Below are 10,602 nucleotides of genomic sequence, written 5' to 3'. Positions count from 1 at the left end.
TATTTTATTTTATTTTATTTTATTTTATTTTATTTTATTTTATTTTAATCTTTAGAAAGATCTATGTATAGATCAATTCTTGCCCAGTTCTGCTTCAGAGCCATTCAGATGAGATTTTACAAAAGGAAGGAATGAGAAACATTGCTAAATTGCTTTGAGAAAGGTTAGGCACTCAACATGAATAAACTATGGATTGCTACACCACAGATATGTATGACTTGTTGAAAAATGTTTTAATGAAGTAGCGAAGGTCTGCTAGAGAGTGAGTTAAAATGAAACATGTAGCAGTGTAGTACACTTGGAAAAGACAGATGGATTCTTCTTTTATATTTAAAGAATAATTCAAACTATAGCGTTTCATGTCTTTGTTTCGAGCTCTGTGGCAATTCTGTATTGTTCAAAATACAGTCCAAATTTCAGGTTTGGCATCTGAATTATGTGAGGTATAATTGCATTTACTGTATGTAATCAAAATTTGTGCTGTTGAAGCAGCACATTTTATTTATTTATTTATTTATTTTTCCTTGGGAGGCAGTGTTAAGCAGTCTATTTTGTGCTTGGAAAATTGACCATGACAGTGCTTCATAATAGAACCAATTATCAGGAATACTGTTACACATAGCCTTCCAGACCCCAATTTAAACAAAGCGTGTGACAATTCCTTCTGTGAAACAGTCTCCATAAATCAGCTATGTGTGAAGACTTACATGGTTATTGAGGATGAAACAAGAAATATGAACTTCTAATAAACAAATATGTGTTTTGAAGGTGCCCTGATTAACTCTCAAACTAAAGGGATGCAGCAGATATTAACAGCACCTTCCCAAATTGCTTCCATGTATCCTTGACAGGTATCAAAAATACTTAATTCTTTCACATTTTTTTTTTTTAAAGTAAAAAAGCCACCTCCAAATACTTTAAAATTGATGCTGTCTACTTTTAGCATGATAGGGGAGACTAAAATTGATACTTTATCATTTCTGTTTTCTATAGAATGGCATACATAGCTCTTTGTTAATCTTCAGTTTTAAGGGACACCCTCAATAGAAATAAATCCAAATTACTAAAACCTCTTTTTTGAAGTAGAATTAATTTACCTTTTCTTTTGAGACTTCACTGTATTAAAATGACCAATAATAATAATAATAATAATAAAATCATACCCCAACACACTTTCAGGTGTACTGCTAAGAAGAGCCCATTAGTTATGCATTGTTTAAAAAAACATGTCCTTTAGCATGAAACTGTCCAGTTTTGAAAACAAAAATATAATCATGTAGTGTTTTTACACTGTATTACAGTTACTTGCTACTTTAAGTTTTTCTAAGAAGTCAATCTTTGTGCTAAGTATTTAAGAACTGAAAAAATTAGAGAAAAAATAGGAAAGGACAGAAATGTAGGGGAAAAAACAATCAAATAGTTTAACACAATATTTTCCTGCATAAAATTTCAAAATACAGTAAATTTATACTTACATAAATATACATTTTTAATTTAAACTAGAAGCCTAGAAGCCTTTAGAAAATGAAGAAAAATATCTTCACAGAATCATAGAACAGTTTGGGTTAGAAGGTAACCGTAAATCTAATGCCATGGGCAAAGACACCTTCAACTAGACCAGGTTGCTCAAAGGCCAGCCTGGCCTTAAATTCCTCCAGGATGAGGCATCCACAACTTCTCTGGGCACCTTTTCCTGTGCCTAACCACCCTCACAGTGAATAATTTCTTCCAAATATCTAATGTAAATCTACCCTTTTGTAGTTTAGAGTTATTGATCCTTGTCCTATCACTACTCTCCCTGACAAGGAGTCCCTCTCCTGCTTTCTTGTAGCCCCCTCTAGGTACTGGAAGACTGCAATGAAGTCTCCCCAGAGCCTTCTCTTCTCCAGGCTGAACAACTCCAACTCCCTCAGCCTGTCTTCATAGGAAAAGGTGTTCCAGCTCTTTGATCATCCTTGTGGCCCTCCTCTGGACTCACTGTATTACCTGAAAACTTTTTCTAAATTTTACTGTCCAAAAAAATACAACCACTGTCATTAAAATAATATTTTCCTAAAGAAGGAACACATTCTTAATTAAACTATATATACTAATGGAATTTTTGAAATTATTATTATTATTTAAATTCCCTCTACCTTGGACCAGCCATTATGTCCAAGTTACATTAAAGGTTCAGTGGCAGAGCAGGTTGGCTGGACCAGATGACCTCTAGAGGTCCCTTTCAACCTCAACGATTCTGTGACTCTGTGATTCTGGAAAGGTCTTGAGTGATAGCCTTAGACATTGCATTGCCTTCTTTGAGTTAATGTCATCAAAATTTTTTTTCTTAAATTAAATTTGGCACTGTAATTTCTATCAACTATCTTGGTGTCTTTCCTGGAGGTAAATTGCTTTTGTGGATTTTTATTTGAATTGCAATTGTACCTATAGATTGTAGACCTCTTCAGTCCTTTTTTTTTTTTTTTTTTTCAGCCTTGGTCTTTGTATATGTATGGAAGAAGAGACAATTGTTGATGTTAAGATTGATGAGGGAAAGAGGAAAATTCAACATAAATTCAAAAGCTATTTTGGAAATAATGTAATAAATGTATCATGAGTAAAAAATGATCACAAGTTTCAAACTCAGAAATGATAGAGGTTTGCATTCTGTCTTTGAAATCATGACAAATTCAGATGGCTAGTGCCAGGCTTTCTTACTGATTGCCAAATAAATAAGTAAATAAAGGGTATTTTGTTTCCCTGCAATTCCTCATGATAATGACTATTCTCTTCTTCCTTTCCCACACATCTGACTTTTTTGCATTTATTACTTTTAAATTAATTTTACTGTCAAACCAAACATTGCATTTCCAATTAGTAAACCATTAGAACATTGTTGTATAATATGTTATAATAGTTTGGCAACAGGTAAAGCATTCAGCATTTTTCAGGTTTCTTCAAATAATCCAATTGTGCAGAAGCTAATCTGAAAGGATGTGCTTTTCTTGTTCTCCCCCAGTACATTTTCCACATGGGTCAGGAGAAGCATGTTGTACACTGAGTTCCTTCAATCTTCAATGCCTTGCTGTAGTGAGAGCATCCCTTTTCACATTAACTGCTGGACTGCTGGACCTTTTTTTTTTTTTTCCCCAGCTGTGTTACCCGTTATCCATACCTGCTTCTAACATCTTTGTTCTATCTAGCCTGTGAATGGCCTCCTGACTACTCTTTTTTATTACTACTTGAACCATTGCTTATGTTTCTACGCCTTCAGAATTTTCTGCTAAGGATAAGGACTGTTGTCAGTGTGGCAGGAAACCTTTGTCCTTACTGTCATAAGGAGGAACAAGTAACAACTAGGTATTTCATTTGTTAGCCTTTAAATTGTAGTCAAAAAGAAATAGACAAGGATGCCTTAGCTAGAGACTGGAAGGATATTTGGAGAAAATATGTTTGTCCTGCTCTTATGCTACCTTGTACCTCTGTTCCTGGCTACCACTGAGATACGGCACTGGGTCAGATAGTCCTTGGTCACAACCAGTAAACCATTTCTGCACGTTTACATGAGCTATCTTTAATCTGGATCAGTGAATTCCACAGAAATGAGAGGGGTATGGAGCATGAACCTACACTCCACTAGTTCTATCAGAATTTAGTGGTGATTTCAGTCTTTGGAGGAATTTTCTGCTTTCTCTCACCTTGTTGCTGGCAGTTCTCCAAAGTGTTTGATTAGAGGTTATGTCTTTAGTCAGTGCTTAACAGAATGAAGTACTGCTTTGCAGGTTGTTTTTTGTATCCTCCCATCATCAAATTGCATTGTATGTTGTTCTTTTGATTGAGGGTACTTAAACCGGCAAGTAGTTTGCATGCAGGTTTGCAGGATTTTACTCTTTTATATTATTTTCACTTCACAATCCTAATGATAATTTAAAGTCATCTGTATTTAAAGATAATCATATAGCAATCATATGCATTTACAGTAAGGATATAAACTGTTCATTACACCTTTCCATTATACTTTAACTTGCTTGTTTTTTTGTTATTAGGCAATTGCTTGCTGCATACAGGGATGCTTTTGTTCAAAGCTTTTTTGTCTGTTAAGTGGAAGAAGCATCCAATATCTTGAAGATTCAGTTTTCTTTTCCCCATAGTTTTTCTGCCTACACAACAAAACCAAATCCTGTAACTGATGGGGTGTTGTGCTGAGGAGACCATGACAACTTCTTTTGTATTTACACCAGCACCCTTGATCAAATCAAAACACACAGAGTTATTAGACATGTTTGAGCAGCCCCACATTGCATTTTCTAGGCAAGTTTCCCTCAAAAACTCATAAAAATAGAAATTCATAAAAGAAAGAACATTACACTAGTGATGCTGAACGGGAAAGAATCGCTTGGCCAGCAGTCCAAACACTGAAATGGGTATTTTTGCAATATCTTATATGAAACTCATCAATTTACATTGAGTGTGGCTAGAAAACTGCAACTACAGCAAAGACAAGAAAGTCAACACATTACAATAATGCCTTTCAGAACTCACTGTCAGTCTCCCAACTAGACCTTAAAAATTTTTGTATGGATTATCTATTTTGAGATATTGGCTCTACTTAATAATTATACATGAAGTGAAATTTGTGAATAAATGTCCAAAAAACATTCTTTTACAGGTGTGATTATTCTCATGGAAGCAACAGCATACTCTATTTCACAACTAAGATGGCAAATTATGGTCATTTATTTAGCACCCTTTTTAGAATAAGAATATGTGATATGGAGTAATTCATAGTGCTGAATATTTCAATACAGACAATTTCTTAGATTATTATACAAATATATATTTTGTATCACAGTACTGCAATAGTATAATTACGTTGAATTGGCGGGAGCATGTCCTATTCATCATGTCCTATTCATGTGTAGACCTCTAATTTTAACAGTTTAAAATCACATTGGAAAGAATGTAATTTTATTATTTGTATTATAGTAACACCTTTTCTTTGATCTAAAGACTAAACAGAAATATTAAAGTAGACAATAAAATTAGGAGAATATTGTTAGTTTAACAGAAATGATTTCCAAGATCAATATCAACATATTGTGCCAATATTGAGGTCTGTATTGACAAGTGATAGTTAAAATTTGAAAAAAAAATCAAGAATATTTTATATTTTCAGAAATTTATTTTGGAGTTATAAACGCAATATATTTGACTGTCAAATAGAGTGAGTGATCTGATAATGATTTGCAAATGATAAAAAAAAGCTATTTCTGTATGTAAAGGAATGATAAACATAGATCTATAATCTTTCATTAAAAAAAAAAAAAAGACTTGTGAACTTAGTAGGTGGTCAGTCATTTGAATTACTTAAATCAGGAGGGGATGACTTTTTGAAACACCTGTGTTCGCTGACATTTCCTGCTGGATTTAACAGAAGGGGAATCAGCTGGAGAATATGCATGGATGTTGTCCATCAGGACTTTAGTGGCTGTGGAGATGATGGAGATGATGATAGCTTAAAGCAGGCAAAAATCTTTACCAGGAGCTTGTAGGGTTTCAAACATTCATGTTATTAACAGGTAAATGTCTAGAGAGTGTCCAGCATTCCTTTGCTGCCCTGTGAGTGGAGGGATCTGCTAATGGAAATATGGATACCAAGGAGGATTTATTGTAAACAACCTGGAGGGACAGTGGGGTTTGAAGGTATGCATCTTTGCAAGACAAATATAAGAAGATACTAGACAGAGCTAGTTCAAATATTAGAATAATCTACTGTGCTTTATACATGCATCTTATTAGCTTGCTAAGTCAGAAATCAACTGAGAAATTATCTTTTAATTAGAAGGCTAGACTAAGAGATGTCTGTTCATTTCCTAGAACTACTCTCTGTAGTGGCTTTGCCTGAGTAATTGCATTTTCTCTATTTTTCTTTTCTAGGTGTGAAATGTGAGCAATAATTACTTCCTGCACTGCAAAGTTATTGAGAAGATTCAAGGCGTACAGTTCTGGGTGACAAGAAGCAAAACTGAATGAGTAGAAGAAATGTGATCAGAAAAACAATGAGAGCAGGCCTTGATCTGTTTGCAGGGAAAAGGAAGAGAGGTACATAGATTTGGAAGGTTTTTTAAAAGGTAATTAAAATAATTTATATTTGCACCTGAATTGTTTCTAGTCTACATTTTTCAGGTAATGTTGAAAGAAAAAAGTTGGTACTAATCTGTATTTAAAAAGAGAAAACCTTTCACTTTCAAAGTATACTGTAATTCAGATTTTCTCTTATTGGATAAATATGTCTGCTAAAGATAAATGAGATAAGATATAAGACCCGTTATAGGAATCAGAGTGGAAAACTAAGGTTGTGCTATGTTAGTACATGCTAATGTACATGTGTGCTATCGTGAACTTCCATGACAAATAGAATTCCCTATTCATAGAATTTATCTTCTTTCTCTTTGTTCTTCTGTCTCTTCTTTTTATCACCAGATTAGAGAGGAGTATGACTTGATGAGTCAGGTGAAGTTAGGACCTATTAGGATGGTGTACTGAAAGGCTTATTTAGGAGCTGTAAGAAGCTGGACTTAATCTTACAGGATTCCAAATACCCTTGTCAAGCTTCTGAGTATTCCTAATTTATACAGATATCAAAGGAAACAGAGCATATTAACAACATAAGCTAAATGATAAACACAGATTTGTAAGATTTTCAGGGAACAAGCAGCTCATGCTGTAAAGTTCTTAGATCTTATATTGAAGACAGATATTTAAAAGTATTGATTAATGAGAAAATAATAATTGCTCTAGATGAAAACATGAAATATTTAACACCATCTGGGCAGATCATACTCAATGCATTTCTTGTAAAAAAAAATCAAATTTTGAAAGTAAATAGAAGCATTCTCTCAGGCAAAGCTGTAGAAGTAACTGAATAAATCCAGCATAAGAAATAAGCAATTGATTTTTCAAACTATATTTTGTAACATTTTAGACCCATATTCCATTAGGAGAATGATAAACATTCTTTGAAGGTACTACTACACCTTCATTACAGTTGTAATGTATTACATTTTATAAAACATAGTATCTTTATAGTATCTTTAGTCCACAAAGAGTTTCCTAGAAATATAGAAATAGAAAATGACTCTACTACTTTTCTTTGTATAGTTCTAATATTGCCTAGAACTGGATAGAAAATAATACTTTATTTCTTGGGTAATTTTGGCAATTAAAATTTTTCCAGTACTCAAAAAGAAAGAAAGATTTTTGCAGTGTGAAATTCCAGAATACTTATTTGTGGAAATATCAAAGTTAACTTTTAGAAAACATTGGCATACTTATTTTTGGGATAGTAAAAATAAGTTATGTAAAACGTTTTATTTGGGTATTAAACAGAGTTTTCCTGTTGCTCACTTTTTGCCCCTATCCTTTTTTTTTTTTTTCTTCAAGACAAATGTAGCAAGATGTAAAACTGGGTGTTCTACTGCCATTTAGTTGCATATAAATACAACTTATGTTTTTATAGCAAATCTTTTGCTTTTCTAGGAAACTGAAAATACCAAAAGAAGCCTTGTCCAGTCATTATGACATGAGATTCTGGTAGACTTATTGATGACATCTACTGAGAAATGTGTATTTATTCTTTTAAAGCCTCTGTCAAGAGACAGAAGAAAATATATTATAGATTTCCATATCATGGATGTATTTGGTCAGCAAATTCAAAACTTAACTTCAGAAGTGACATATGTGTGCTTGCACACATATACAGTATAAGCACTGAGCTTTCAAAAGGCTTTAAATGAATTTCCAAATCCAATGAAAATTTTGTCTCATATTCAACATGCTTAAAAATTGTGGAGGTTTAAAAAAAAAGAAAGGAACTAATTGAAAACTTTTATCAAAAGGCTGTTTTAGAAGAGAACTTTGGCAATCTAAAGATGGTATTAGTAAGTAAATTCACACATCAGCATTCTGCAATAGCTAAGCAGAGGAAAAATAAAGATAAAATTATATCCAATGTGAATGTAAAGTAGCAACCAGATTGTGAGCTGACATTGCAGAGATATATAAAAAAGGCCTTAACGTTCTGAATTTAATTCCAGATATCACAAATTAGGCTATGCCAGAGTTGTACCAAGAGAGAGAAAAATATGTTTTCTACACCCCGCCTTTTATTTTGAAGATTCTGCAATCTAGGTCCCAGATAAGCAATAAAAATATAATAAACCTAAATATTCAATCCTCAAGTTGTGTTCACTCTTTTTTATTTTTTATTTTTATCTGCATTATAAACATGGTGACTTGCTGTGCTTGATGGAAGAAATGTATAATAAAGTGTTGAATTAAGTAAGAAGAAATTTGCATGAATAGCAGAAGGAGAAAAGATGCTGAGATGACAGGTAGCTGTTCCATATGCACTAGGATTAGGTATAGTCAATTCTACTTTTGTCCACTCATTAATGGAATTAAAACAAGAGGCAATGGAAGAGAGTGTTGGGCACAACTTGAAACAAACTGATATATCTGTGCTATCTTTATTTTCTGATAAGGACTAGAAAAACAAGATATGGCCGTAAATCACACCTGAGTCATTACAGAATATATACTTCAAAGTGTGCAGGAAATAAAAATACTTTATAGTGACACCAGAACATGTCACAGTACATGAAAGGGACAAATGTAGACCTAGCCTCCTGAATAGAAACTAATCATATGGAGAGCAGATAAAAGAAATAAGATCTATAACTAATTTCAACATGAGGAATGATCTTTCTAGTTCAGTTATCTGAATGCACAAGAGTGTAAACCTACTTACTGACAGCTGTGATGCAGTATGTTTCTTGTGGTGTTTTTGACGGTGCTGGAGGATTTTTAACTGTGGTCTATATATGTTTTTCTGAATATATATAGGTATGTCTATACACGTGTTTTCTTGACGACTCTGTATCAACTGTAAAAGTATTTTGCATACATTTAGAGGAAATAAGCATTCCCATGCTGTAATTAATGTTATTGGACAAAGCAGATGGCTCTAATAACAGCAGAAAAGGCCTGTGTGATTAGATCCTCCTAAAAAGAGATAATGATTGCAGAGTTTAAAAGCTATATTAACATTGTAATTAAATCTGTAAGTGGGGATGCTTTTCTAATTTTGAACTAAAGACGATTAATTAAAACAATTATATGGTAATATCTCTTTAAACTTTTGAAAGGTTCCAAAAGGTGTGAGAAAAAATCAATACATGGCAAAAATGTTCTCACAGTATTTACAATAGGTGGTAGCATTTGCTGAGCAATGTGTAAAACCAGTTCTGTTTTCCTTATTCTTATCTGACAAGTGATTGACTGAACATGAGCTTCATACTCACATATGGATGGATGCTATAACAAGGAATACCAACTCATTCCTCTCTCTCAATTTCTCTTCCCTTCTATAAGAATGGCTGTTTAAAATAACAGAGTAAAATCTTGAGAAACTAACATGAATTTTGACAAAGGGGCCTAGTATTGAAGATCAATCTATCTTGTGAAAAATACTGGGTGGATCTTGATGGCTGGGAGTTGAACTTTTAGTCCCAAACTTATACATGGCATGCCTGCTAACATGCAAAATGAATATACATTTGATGTTGTTGAAGTGAAAAACAATAGAACTTTTAGTAGCTCCAGGCTACAATTATTTTGTTTTCCCTTCCTTTCTGTGCATATGGTTGCTTGTTCTAGCTATGCCATTTAATTTTGCTGTGATAGGAAACAGAAGAAAAACCAGTCACATCTTGAGTCATGATTTCAGCTGGAAAGCAGACACCAACAGCTCTTAGACTACTGTGAGACATCCTCCTTGCCTGAGCAATGCCTGACTGTGACAGAGCTCCTTCTTGACTTTGTGTCAATGCAACATTCAAGCCTAAGCTTCCAGCTGTTTGCTCTCAATGGAGTTGTGGAGGGTCTTATTTAAGCAGACTTCCTTGCTTAGCTATTAAATTGACACCTTCTGTAATAAATATTCCTGACCACTGACAGGCGTAGGGCATCAGCCACCTCTCCAGGAAGCTTGTTTCAGTGTTTGACCACTCTCATGGTAAAGAATTTTTTCCTGTTATCCAGACTCAAACTTCTCTGGCACAGCTTTGTGCCATTCCTGTCTGTCCTGTCACTGGTTACCAGGGAGCAGAGACCATCACCTCCCTCTCCACTTCCCCTCCTCAGGAAGCTGTAGAGAGCAATGAGGTCACCTCTCAGCCTTCTTTTCTCCAGACTAGACAATCCAAGTGTCCTCAGCCTCTCCACATAGGACATGCCTTCCAGATATGTAGAATAACTGTTTAGGGTAGAACATTTAGGCAATAGTAAAAAATAATTTTTTAAGTGTTGTTTGAAATTCACTTTGGCAGAAACATTTAACCTTTTAAAAATAATAGCGTTCCAAAACAGCTGTGAGGAAGTCCTAATTGAAAATTTCAAGATAGAATTTCTTTTCTGAGATTGACATTTTTCCTTTGGAAAATTGGCATCTAATCTTGTGTATGTGTGTGGTTGTGTGTGAGCATGTGTGCATATACGCCCTTGCTTTCTGAAATACAAAATAAGAAGAAATGAGAAAAGACCTTTAAGCAACAAAGCTCATAA

The 10,602-nt window shown here is 34.0% G+C and overlaps 1 long non-coding RNA gene across 2 annotated transcripts in view; it reads left to right on the top strand.

Moving 5' to 3' along the window:
* LOC118166733 overlaps positions 1-7,616 on the top strand; it is a 21,718-nt gene extending 14,102 nt beyond the window's left edge. For both annotated transcript variants that reach the window (XR_004750695.1, XR_004750696.1), the window contains 2 exons: positions 5,917-6,081; positions 6,463-7,616. This is a non-coding gene — a long non-coding RNA (uncharacterized LOC118166733). The remainder of the gene's footprint in view (positions 1-5,916; positions 6,082-6,462) is intronic.
* Positions 7,617-10,602: the final 2,986 nt, after the last annotated feature.

The sequence above is a fragment of the Oxyura jamaicensis genome, chromosome 4 (genome assembly GCF_011077185.1).
Source record: "Oxyura jamaicensis isolate SHBP4307 breed ruddy duck chromosome 4, BPBGC_Ojam_1.0, whole genome shotgun sequence".
Lineage (NCBI taxonomy): Eukaryota > Metazoa > Chordata > Aves > Anseriformes > Anatidae > Oxyura > Oxyura jamaicensis.
This window is presented reverse-complemented; position numbering and strand designations above follow the sequence as displayed.